Raw genomic sequence first — 12,601 nt, forward strand, 5'->3', positions numbered from 1 at the left:
GACAAACCAGAGGCAGATGTGCAGATCCAGGAAAATAGCGGAGCTATTAGAATATAATGACTTTTGTAGGTATACATAAATGGACTAAAAAATGTTACACAGCTTTACAGTGAACACAAGGTCTGTGTAATCAGGTACCATTCAAGTCAAGCAGGAACCAGCCATTACCACCTCCCGAGCCCGGTCATTAAATTACTGTGATGCAACACCTCAACAGCCAATCACACGGCTCAGAAACAATTAAAGGAGCAGAACCAACTATGGAAGGGACTAGCAAACATCACATATTTCATTGTCCAGAGATTCAGGGTTTCAATACCACCAGGCATTTTACAAACCAGATCTGCCAAAGTGATCTGATGTTTGAGTATTTCAGGTCATAGTGGTCAGTAAAGAGTGTGTCTGCAGACATCAATTGTCACTGTTTGCATTGAAGGTGAGTGCAGTAGCACAGAGCTGAACAAAGACAAAGGTCTCTTGCTATTCAAAAAACCACCAACAACTGCCCCCCCCCCCCCCCCCCTCCAAAAAAAACAAAACAACAACATGCTGTATGTTGAATGGGACACATCCTTAGGACAAGTGATTACAGCTAGGCTCCCTATATTTTGGAGAGATTTATGCTGCGCCGACACAATAAACCACTTGGGTAGAAGGTTCAACAACTGATAACAGCCCTGGTGGTGCGCTTCAAACACCACAAAATAAAAATCCAATATGTCATATTATGATAGCGAACATAGATAACATAAGTCCTTATGCAGAAAGTCCGAATTCTAAGGATTTCGGTTATAACATTACATATTGGATCCCTATATTTTGGGCTCTGTTATATATGTACCATGTACGTTATTAAGTGTTACAAGGTGAATGTTGTCCCACTTGTAACACATATCCAGACCAGAGAAGGTACAGCATCAGACTTCTGATGGCCGTAAACTTTTTTTGTAATCAACAATACTAGTTTACTAAAGTTTTTTTTTTTTTTTTTTTGTAAAGAATAACTATAGCAAGGAAATGAACAGCGCTACTTAAAAACAGATAAGTGCCTACCTGCAAGAGAGTGTCTATCACTGAAGGATGTTGGTTTCCTATAACAGGCTATGCATATACATAGGTTAGGATTTAGTTAGTGTTCGGTCCCCTCCCATCAAGGATGACTTCTCCGCAGTGGGATGGACGAGTACTAAACAAGTTGCATGCAAGCTGTTATAGGAAACCAACATCCTTCAGTGGTAGACAGGTCATGTGTATGCTAGGTGTGTATTTTACCCCACAAGTGGGGCTTGCACTCTCTTGCAGGTAGGCACTTATCTGTTTTTAAGTAGCGCTGTTCATTTCCTTGCAATGTACTAATTTAATTCATTTTTGGTCAGCTGCTCCCACTTAGAAGCTTTGCATATACACCAAAAGCAAAACTGTTTGGGTTCAAGGTGCATTTGCAGTTTTTGGGAGGGCTCAGCGCACCTCTTATTGGAGGCCATTCGGAGGTGGCCTGGTGATGCGCTGATCCACCTTTTGCGCAAAGAATAACTATTGTGAACTTGTAAAATATAAAATATAATTAAAAATGTACATTTCTTCCAGAGTAAAATTCAATACAAATTAAAATTTTCCCTATGTTGCTGTCACTTACTGTAGTCAAAGGCCGACAGATCTTCGACTAGCCCATCCCCTAACAGGAGTTTCTCAGCATTACCTACATTGGCCATCATTCATAAAAAAAAGTGTGTTCGTTAAAAAAAAAAAAAAAAATCTGGGCGGCAAAATACCGCATTCGGTATTTTAGACTTCTGTGTGCCAATTCATAAAATGTTTACAGTTGCGATAGAAGTTCGGCATTTTCCCGAACTAAGGCCTGGTGCACACCAGAGGAGTTTTTCTGAGCGTTTTGAGTTTTTAAATCTGCTGCTAATGTTATCCTATGTGTCTGTGCACACTGGAGCAATGAGGTTTTGTAAAAAAAACCCATAGCATTACATTGGGAAGAGCTTTTGAAACCTCTGAAAGCTCTGTGCACACTGGAGCGATGATGTTTTGTAAAAAAAAACCCATAGCATTACATTGGGAAGAGCTTTTGAAACCTCTGAAAGCTCTGTGCACACTGGAGCGATGATGTTTTGTAAAAAAAACCCCATAGCATTACATTGGGAAGAGCTTTTGAAACCTCTGAAAGCTCTTCGCAATGTAATGCTATGGGTTTTTTTTTACAAAACATCATCGCTCCAGTGTGCACAGACACATAGGATAACATTAGCAGCAGATTTAAAAACTCAAAACGCTCAGAAAAACTCCTCTGGTGTGCACCAGGCCTTAGTTCGGGAAAATGCCGAACTTCTATCGCAACTGTAAACATTTTATGAATTGGCACACAGAAGTCTAAAATACCGAATGCGGTATTTTGCCGCCCAGATTTTTTTTTTAACGAACACACTTTTATGAATGATGGCCAATGTAGGTAGGTAGTCAGACGGTAACATGAGAAGCTGCCTGAGTTAATACATTTTCTCCTGCAGAGACAGCGTTAAAAAAAATGCACATCTAAAGGGAAGTTGGAGATGCCTCTTTTTTCTAACTGCCTCTGTTTTCCCTGAATCTGCACTGAATCAGTCTATTAGTCTTTCTAAACAATCTATTTAATTGCCACAGCTTAGAAGAACTTCAAGAAACGTTACACATGCAGGATTTCTGATGTGAAATATATCTGAAAGCAGGTACCCAAGAGGTTAAAAAACACCGCCTGTGGTATTCCGGGAAGCCTTTTTTGTTCCCTCCCCCCTCTGCTGCTGCCTGGGAGATCTGTCTCCATTAACTTTGAAGATGCGATAGGGGTGCAGATAACAGCAAAGCAAGCGGTATTCTCCGTCCCAATACCGCCTGCCCTTTATGAATTGACATAGTGACGGGTTGCGATAATCACCGCACAAGGCAGTAATTTACCTCACTGCTTGGTAATTTGAGCTTTCCATGCAGTAACAGCTTTTTTGAATTGACATTTTGATAAGTGCTCGGTAAAGTTAGCTGTTTTCAGCATTACCGCATGTAGTAATGCTTTATGAATGATAGCCATTCTTTACAAAAGCATTCCCTGTAAAATATCTATACAAAAAGAGATCCATCAGCTTCCCTATTCATTTGCATACAACTTTGGCAGTTGGACTGAGCAAATGCTGTTTAGCAAGCGCTTTTGTAAAGAAATATACAAGAATCTCCCATGAGGAGATTGATTAATCCAAAACTTGTCAAGTATCACTAGCTACTGTGAGTGACAGGGATATAGAAAAAAAAAAAAAAAAAAGTAACTTAACATTTTACACTGGAAGAAATCTACATTTTATATGTATGTATGTATTTTACAGTTTTTCACGATAGTGGTCATTAAACTGATTAGGTATGACAGACCCTTCAAGGTCCTGAGCCTTTTTTTTTTATTCTGCTGCTTGTGATCACTGATTGGCTCACAGTGATCGCCTGGTAAAGAGCCAACGAAACTGGTTTCTTTCCAATAGGCAGAAGCGCTGCTGTCAGGTGACAACCAAATCTGCAGCCGCCGCAAGCAGCTCGGAAAGCTGCGGCTTACAATCTATGCCGTATTAGTGATAAGAGCCGCAAGTGCAGTGTAGATTCTCACTTCCACGGTCCTGAGCCAGTTAAGTTTAATAAATGTAAATGTATGAGTTTAGTACACTAATAGGCAATACCTTTATCATTATGTATGCAACTTATTGGACCTTTGTGTCAAGTTTATGAAGGCATAGGAAGACCAGGGCATAAAGAGGATCTCTGTATGTGGCTGCAATCACTGTCAGTTAGCAGTGGGCATCTCCATGACAATTTGGATTACCTCAAGTACAGTAGGCCGAAGTGAGGTCCAAAAAACAATCCGCTTCCCCATAGATTGGCTCTAGGCTATGATGGACATATGACTCTGGTAATGATTAGTCATTGACATGACTATGCACTCTGTAAAGCACTGCAGAAGATGTCACTGCTATATAAATACTAAAGAATAATATAGGTTATATGTTGGCCAGGTAGGATAGTGTAACAGTACTGGCTAAACAGCATCCTATACAATAAAACCTAACTGTCCCTGCGTCATCCACTTTGTCCGTGGCTTTTTTGTACTGCATTTGCGCAGTACAGACAGCCGTTGGGACGGAAGGTCGGGCCAGGGCGGCCGTGTGTGCGCAATACATAACAATATAGAAATATAATTGTACAGTAGCTGAAAACAGCAGGAATGAAAGTGTGACAGCACAAAGCCCACTAAATCCGTAGTGTTATCTCATGGAAGTCAGGTACATTCTTATCATGAAACCTGAAATGTTCTGTGTTATAGAAAAGATTTTCAAATTCTGCCCGGAAATTGAACAGCAACAAATGTACAGCAAGAAATCTCAGTTTAGATTTGGCTTCCCAGTTCCCACTGTTCAGCTAAAATTGGTTTTGTTATTGTCCAGTGAGAGCTGGCCTGAGAAACACTGCTGGGCTGCTATGATGTGTACAGATAAGCCCTGCTGGTCTTCTACAAAAAGGTCAGAGGTCTTTACTGCAATTCCCAGCAGAGCCAGCCTATACAATGACTAGAGAGATTGAGGACCCTGCCAAATGGCAACTCAGCTACAGCCCATACTCATGAGCTACAAATGTAGCTCGTCGCTAGCACACGGGAGCGTGTGCGCGACAGATCGGCAACAGCTTGTCGCCGGGTCCCTTCGCATACACACTGCGAAAGAGGGATTAGTGGTGCGACAGAAGCTGTCGCCGATGTTCCTCCCCCCCGCCGGAAACTCCGTACACTGCTTATTGGTTGCTGTCGCTAGTCCGCATACACCCGCGGACTAGTGACAGTTGCGGCGGCAACTGTCGCCAGGTGATTGACCGCGCCAATCGCCTGGCAACAGCAGCAAAGAGCGACAGTTTGGGGCGCTCGCCATACTCACGAGCGACCTGTCGCCGCAACACGTGCGTGCCACAGTATGGGGCTTAACGATCTCAGATTGCAACAGTGATGCTAGAACGCCACACTAGATGGTAAATTTCAGGCATTCACAAGGAAAATGGATTTCCAATATAAAATGAATAGGAAAAAATATAGAAAAGCTTAATATGATACATTTTATCCAGTGCAAGTCCTCGGTGGTATAGCCTTCTTCAGGCACAAGTGTTTATGCAAGCTTAAAAGAGAAATCCAGGATGAGCTGAATAAGACTATTCTACTAACTGTTATAACCGCTAAATGCAAGAGGAAAAAAGGAAATAAAAACATAAGGCCACGCTCACAGTGATCGCCGCATTGAGTTTCCCGTGAAAGTGGGAACGCAACAGATCAGGAAATCAGCACTGAATGTTACATCACATACAGTCAATGACTGTATATAGAATCACATGTACATGTATGAGTAGTTGGTGTAGGCACCCACTATATTCCTCTCTTCAAGGTCCCTTCATGAAATGAGATTTTCTAGGTAGAAGCTTTAAAAACCTTGGACCAAAATTGCCAACAAGTTGATCCTGTGTGATTTTGTGGCACTTACCTTATGTAAACACTTGAGCACTGTTTTGTATGTGCACTCCAAATCTGCAACACTTCACAGCATGGATTAGATAAGGACCAGTCTGTCTGATGGGCAGAGCTCAGGAACAGGTTTTTGTTTTGTTTTTATTAAAAAGAAAAAAAAGTTTGACAAAAAAAAAAAGGGGGGGGCATTCCCGTTAATCGCCAAAGCGCTAGCGCTTTTTAAAGCACAACTGCTATTTTACCCTATGGCAGTGATCCCACTGACGCGATTGCGGGCGTTCTGTGATTAGCGCCAATCGCAAAATGCACTACATGTAACATTTTGCCGCAATTCTGGAACGATCGCAGTACAGTGCTTATAAAGCACTGACCGAGATTGCTCAGAATCGCGAAAGTGTTTTACCACACTAATCGCAGTAAAATCACCAGCGCAAAGCGCTACCGTTTTGCAATTTATAGTGTGAATGGGTTCTAAGTATTCTTTTAAAATGCACATGAAGGAAGTTTGAGCACTCTAGAAATATGCACAAACACAGAAGCAACATTCAAGTTCCAGCTAGATAATATAATATATCTGGCAGAAATCCAACTCCAGACCCCAGAGTCACAAAACATTAATTGTGCAACTTGTTCAAATATAAACAGTTGTCTTGGTATCCATTGGTCCCAGTAAGACATCTGTGCATTCCTAGCCAAGCTTTAAAAGTAAATACTTCAATTTTTTCAAAAAGTGCTCATAGAAAACTTGCAATAAGTCAGCTTTAAGTGAACATTTGTGGTTACCCACAATACACCACTACTGGATATGCAAATTATCTCTGTATGCCCCTGTAAGCCAGGCTTGCATCCAGAACCGCTGCTGTATAGAAAGCCTACCATTACTGCAAGTTGTCTTTTTTAAGAAGACAAAAATCACACCAAGCATTGCTTTTTAGTAGGAGGACTTTTCGGTCTGCTTTAGCCCCCTATACTTTCCTAGTAGCTTGGGTCACCCCAAGCTGCTTGGTTACTCTGTTGTACTGGTCCAAGCCCTATCCCATACAGCCATATCAATCCCCGTCATGTACTGATGAGGACCAAAAGTCTGAAACAGGCTGTCTACATGTGGGGTTGGAGGTGGCTGTGTAAAATTTAAAGCTATAGGCTTGTTACCAGCAGTGCTGGATGCTAGCCTGGCTACAGGGGCATAGAGATAATTTGCATATTCAGTAGTAGTGCATTGTGGGTAACCACAAATGTTCACTTAGAAGGAAACTTGCAATATTTCAGCTTTGTTTTAAGAAGGCAAATCCCACCAAGCCTTGCTTATTAGTAGGAGTGCTTTTCGGTCTCTTTTAGCCCCCTATACTTTCCTAGTGGTTTGGGTCACCCCAAGCTGCTTGGTTACTCTCTGCTCCAGGAGCAATTAGCTGCACATAACAAGAGGCTTTGTTTCACCTAACCCAAGTTGCTGGGCCTTAACCACTTAAGGACCAGAGCCTTTTTTTCCATTCAGACCACTGCAGCTTTAACGGTTTATTGCTCGGTCATACAGCCTACCACCTAAATGAATTTTACCTCCTTTTCCTTGTCCGTAATACAGCTTTCTTTTGGTGCTATTTAATTGCAGATGTGATTTTTAGTTTTTATTATATTCATCAAAAATGACATGAATTTTGTCACAAAAAATGATTTTTTTTTTACTTTCTGTGCTGACATTTTTAAAATAAAGTAAAATTTATGTATACATTTTTTGTCCAAATGTATTCTGTTACATGTCTTTGATAAAAAAGAAATCCTATAAGTGCATATTTATTGGTTTGGGTAAAAGTTATAGCGTTTACAAACTATGGTGCCAAAAGTGAATTTTCCCATTTTGAAGCAACTCTGACTTTTCTGAACACCTGTCAGGTTTCATGAGGTGCTAAAATTCCAGCATAGTATAAATACCCCCCAAATGACCCCATTTTGGAAAGAAGACATCCCAAAGTATTCACTAAGAGGCATGGTGAGTTCATAGAAGATTTTATTTTTTGTCACAAGTTAGCAGAAAATGACACTTTGAAACAAACAAAACAAAGTTTCCATTTCTGCTAACTTGTGACAAAAAAAAAAAAAAAAAAAATCTGCCACGGACTCACCATGCCCCTCTCTGAATACCTTTGGGTGTCTACTTTCCAAAATGGGGTCATTTGTGGGGTGTGTTTACTGTCCTGGCATTTTGGGGGTGCTAAATTGTAAGCACCCCTGTAAAGCCTAAAGGTGCTCATAGGACGTTGGGCCCCTTAGCGCACCTAGGCTGCAAAAAGGGGTCACACATGTGGTATCACCGTACTCAGGAGAAGTAGTATAATGTGTTTCGGGGTGTATTTTTACACATACCCATGCTGGGTGGGAGAAATATCTCTAAAAAAAATAAATAAAAAAAATCTAATTTACACACACACACACAATTGTCCATTTACAGAGAGATTTCTCCCACCCAGCATGGGCATCATGTGTAAAAATACACCCTGTTATAAGTTATACTACTTCTCCTGAGTACGGCGATACCACGTGTAACACTTTTTTGTAGCCTAGGTGCGCTAAGGGGCCCAACGTCCTATGAGTACCTTTAGGATTTCACAGCTCATTTTGAGGCATTTGGTTTCTAGACTACTCCTCACGCTTTATGGCCCCTAAAATGCCAGGGCAGTATAGGAACCCCACAAATCACCCCATTTTAGAAAGAAGACACCCCAAGGTATTCTGTTAGGAGTATGGTGAGTTCATAGAAGATTTTATTTTTTGTCACAAGTTAGCGGAAAATGAATTGTGTGTAATAAAAATCAAAAAAATTGTCATTTACAGAGATATTTCTCCCACCCAGCATAGGTAGGTATAAAAATACACCCCAAAATACATTATACTACTTCTCCTGAGTACGGCGATACCACATGTGACACCTTTTTGCAGCTTAGGTGCGCTAAGGGGCCCAACGTCCTATTCACAAGTCATTTTGAGGCATTTGGTTTCTAGACTACTAACGGTTTAGGGCCCCTAAAACGCTAGGGCACAAGTGACTCCATTTTAGAAAGAAGACACCCCAAGGTATTCTGTTAGGAGTATGGTGAGTTCATAGAAGATTTCATTTTTTGTCACAAGTTTGTGAAAGAAAAAAAAACACAATAAAAATCAATTTCCGCTAAGTGTCATTTTCCACTAACTGGTGACAAAAAATAAAATCTTCTATGAACTCATCATACCCACCTAACTGAATACCTTGGGGTGTCTTTCTAAAATGGGGTCACTTGGTGGGGTTCCTATACTGCCCTGGCATTTTAGGGGCCCAAAACCATGAGGAGTAGTCTGGAAACCAAATGCCTCAAAATGACTGTTCAGGGAGCATCCGCAAATTTTTATGACAGGTGGTCTATGAGGGGCCGAATTTTGTGGAACCGGTCATAAGCAGGGTGGCCTCTTAGATGACAGGTTGTATTGGCACTGAAGTGCAGGAAGCGCAGGATGTTCTCAAATCGTGACCTGGACATGGCAGCAGAGAACATGGGCATGTGATGTATTGGGTGCGTAGACCAATAAGACCGCAATACATTATTTTTGACTAGACCCATGTTAAGGAGAAGGCCCCCAAAAATTTTACGTTCAGAAACGGAGTAGTTTCCCCCGAAAAGGCTGGGCATGGTAGCTTCTTGGATTGGTGGTTGCGTATTGTGTGGCATAATGGTTGGTCTCAGCGACAATTAAGTCGTGGAGACCAGCAGTGATCAGAAAAAAAAATTCTGTCACTGCGGTGGGGTGGGTGAGGGTTTGGCCGGGTTATCAGAAGCCCGCAGGGGGCAGATTAGGGCCCGATCTGATGGATAGGAGTGCTAGGGGGTGACAGGAGGTGATTGATGGGCGTCTCAGGGGGTGATTAGAGGGGAGAATAGATGCAATCAATGCACTGGGGAGGTGATCTGAAGGGGGTCTGAGGGGGATCTGAGGGTTTGGCCGAGTGATCAGGAGCCCACACGGGGCAAATTAGGGCGTGATCTGATGGGTAGGTGTGCTGGGGGGTGACAGGTGGTGACAGGAGTTGATTGATGGGTGTGGGCGGGTGATTGGGTGCCCACAAAGGGGCAGATGAGGGTCTGATGTGATGGGTATGATGGGTAGCAGTGACAGGGGGTTATTGATGGGTGATTAGTGGGTGATTAGAGGCAAGAACAGATGTAAATAATGCACTGGAGAGGTGTTCAGGCGGGGTCTGAGGGTGATCTGAGGGTGTGGGCGGGTGTTTGGGTGTCCCGCAAGGGGCAGTTTAGGGTCTGATCTGATGGGTAGCAGTGACAGGTAGTGATGGGGTGATTGATGGGTGTTCAGTGGGTAATTAGAGGCAAGAACAGATGTAAACAATGCACTTCGGAGGCGATCTGAGGGCGGTCTGCGGGCGATCTGAGGGGCGGGCGGGTGACCAGGTGCCCGCAAGGGGCAGGTTAGGGTCTTATCTGATGGGTGTTAGTGACAGGTGGTGACAGGGGGTGATTGATGGGTGATTGACAGGTGATCAGTGCGTGATTACAGGGAAGAATATATGTATACAGTACACGGGGGGGGGGGGGGTGATCAGGAGCCCCCAGGGAAACAAAGGAATGGCTCAAGGAGAAGCATGCATAGGTCCTAGAGTGGACTAGACAGACCTTAATCTATTAGAAAATCTGTGCAGGGAGCTGCAGATTTAAGTTGCCAAACACCACCCTTGAAACCTGACGGAGAGGATCTGCAGAGGAGTTGGCCAAAATTCCTCCTCAGAGGTTTGCACTAGTGATGTATGGGCAGACTCGACCAAGAGACAAATCTCTATTATCAAATCTGATGAGAGATCTGTCAGGCAGATTCCCAATCAGTTATATGCTGAAATCGATCTGGAATCAGCCCTGTGCGCTGCCTCGCTGCTGTGCCCCCCTATTGCCCGCTGTGCCAAAGTGAATACATTACCGGTCTGCCTTCTCAGCTTGCATACTCCTCTTCTGCATACACGCACGCCCTACATGGTTTCCTAGTAAGGGCGCACGTGTGATGTCACATGCGCGCATTTACCAGGAAACCGTGGGGCGTGTGTATGTGGAAGAGGAGAATGCACCCAGCGCAGTGGGGGCCAAGCGGAGAACGCAGACAGGTAATGTATAAACTTTGGCACGGCGGGCAATAGGGGCGGGGGGGGGGGGGGGGGGACATAGCATCGAGGTGGCGGATGGTTTTGTCGATCGTCAGAAAATTGCAAGCCAGTCCCGCCGCGCACCCAACCAACCATGGCCCGACATCTTGCAGCATGCGCTAACAACGCGACCAATTTCCATTCCGAAATTGGTCGCTTTGTCGGTCGGGCATGCATTTGGTGGCACAGACTCATCCAATTCGCTTATAATAATCAAATTGGATGGTCGATCAGCCGCCAAGTTGCCTGATGTATGGCTCCCTTAAGAGTGCTCCTAATCCCAGTTTGTTACAGGACTTGTATAAAATACACTAGTCCATAAAACCAACCAAATGAGACCAAAATTGAATGCTTTGACATCAACTTGCTGTGTTGGGGAGGAGGAATGCTGCCCCTGACCGCAAGAAAACCATCACCACAGTCAAACTTGGAGGTGGACACATTACACCTTCACTGCATCGAATGGACAGAGCCATGTACCATCATATCTAGGGTGAGCACCTTTTTCCCTCAGCTAGGGCATTGAAGACAGATCGTGGATGGGTATTCCATCATGACGATGACCCAAAACACATGGCCAAGGAAACAAAGGAATGGCTCAAGGAGAAGCATGCATAGGTCCTGGAGTGGACTAGACAGACCTTAATCTATTAGAAAATCTGTGGAGGGAGCTGAAGATTTAAGTTGCCAAACATCACCCTTAAAATCTGACTTGGAGAGGATCTGCAGAGGAGTTGGCCAAAATTCCTCCTCAGAGGTTTGCAAACCTGATGGCCAACCACAAGAAACATCTGACCTCCGATTGCCAACAAGGTTTTTGCCACCAAGTACTAAGTCATATTTTGATAAGGGGCGAATAACTTATTTCACTCATTACAGTGCATATCAAGCTTCGACTTGGAGCACGCTTTTTTTTGAGGGTTCTTTTGTCATTTTCTCTTTCCAAACAAAAAAAAAAAAAAAAAAAAAAAAAAAACACCCTACCATTACGATTATAGGATTGTAATTTTTTTGGTTAGATGGCAAACAAGCAAAATAAGCAGCTGACCAAATACTTCTTTGCCACACTGTATAAAAACCTATTCATATACATGGCAATATGAATTGTGGTATATCCATGATTCATTATATGCTAGCCTGTCAGCAAGCCACTTTGGATTGCAAGAGGCAATGGCTTCAATTCATCAAGCATTACCGCATTCGGTAATGCTGAAAACAGCTGAGTTAACGGAGCACTTAAGAAAATGTTAATTCATCAAAGCTGTTACCGAATGAGAAGCTGAAATCACAGAGCAATGAGATAAATTACCGACTTGTGCTCAACACATGTCAGCAAATGTCAGTAAATGTTAATTCATCAAGGTTACCACATTCGCTAGCACATTCGGTGTTTATCTCCAGCTCTCCCCTGTCGTTACAGGCTTCGAAAGCCTTCTGTGTGAATGTTTTCATGATTAGCAGGAGCAGGCAGCCAATAGAAACAGCCCCTGTTCTCCTGCAAGTGCTGCTGATAGGTCACACAGGCTTCTCCACACAAGCTTTCAGACCCCCCAAGCAGTGAGCAGAGAGAACGGGTCAAAATATATCCCCAGATGTCCTTCGGTGGTTTAACCCTTTGAGTCCCTGTTTGAATATACAAAGATGCTGGTGGTGAAATCACCAAGCATGGCATTTGTAAAGTCTCCAGGAAGTTTATCTACGTTGTGGCAAAGAAGTAAAATGTTAAGAAAGACTGATGGACAGATTCAGAGCAGCAGAGGCAGTATAAGTAACAGTAACTATAACACACGTTTACATGTAAAGGGATGTCTGGATGCCTTCTATTGTTATCAGCTTGTAACAACACAGAGACATTCCAAGCTGCTCTGCACCACTCTGCTGTTATCTAACAGCCTTTGATG

At 43.1% G+C, this 12,601-nt stretch overlaps 1 protein-coding gene across 1 annotated transcript in view; it reads right to left on the reverse strand.

The window, feature by feature from the left end:
* CPVL (carboxypeptidase vitellogenic like) overlaps nt 1-12,601 on the reverse strand; it is a 151,193-nt gene that overhangs the window by 272 nt on the left and 138,320 nt on the right.

The sequence above is a fragment of the Hyperolius riggenbachi genome, chromosome 5 (assembly GCF_040937935.1).
Source record: "Hyperolius riggenbachi isolate aHypRig1 chromosome 5, aHypRig1.pri, whole genome shotgun sequence".
NCBI lineage: Eukaryota > Metazoa > Chordata > Amphibia > Anura > Hyperoliidae > Hyperolius > Hyperolius riggenbachi.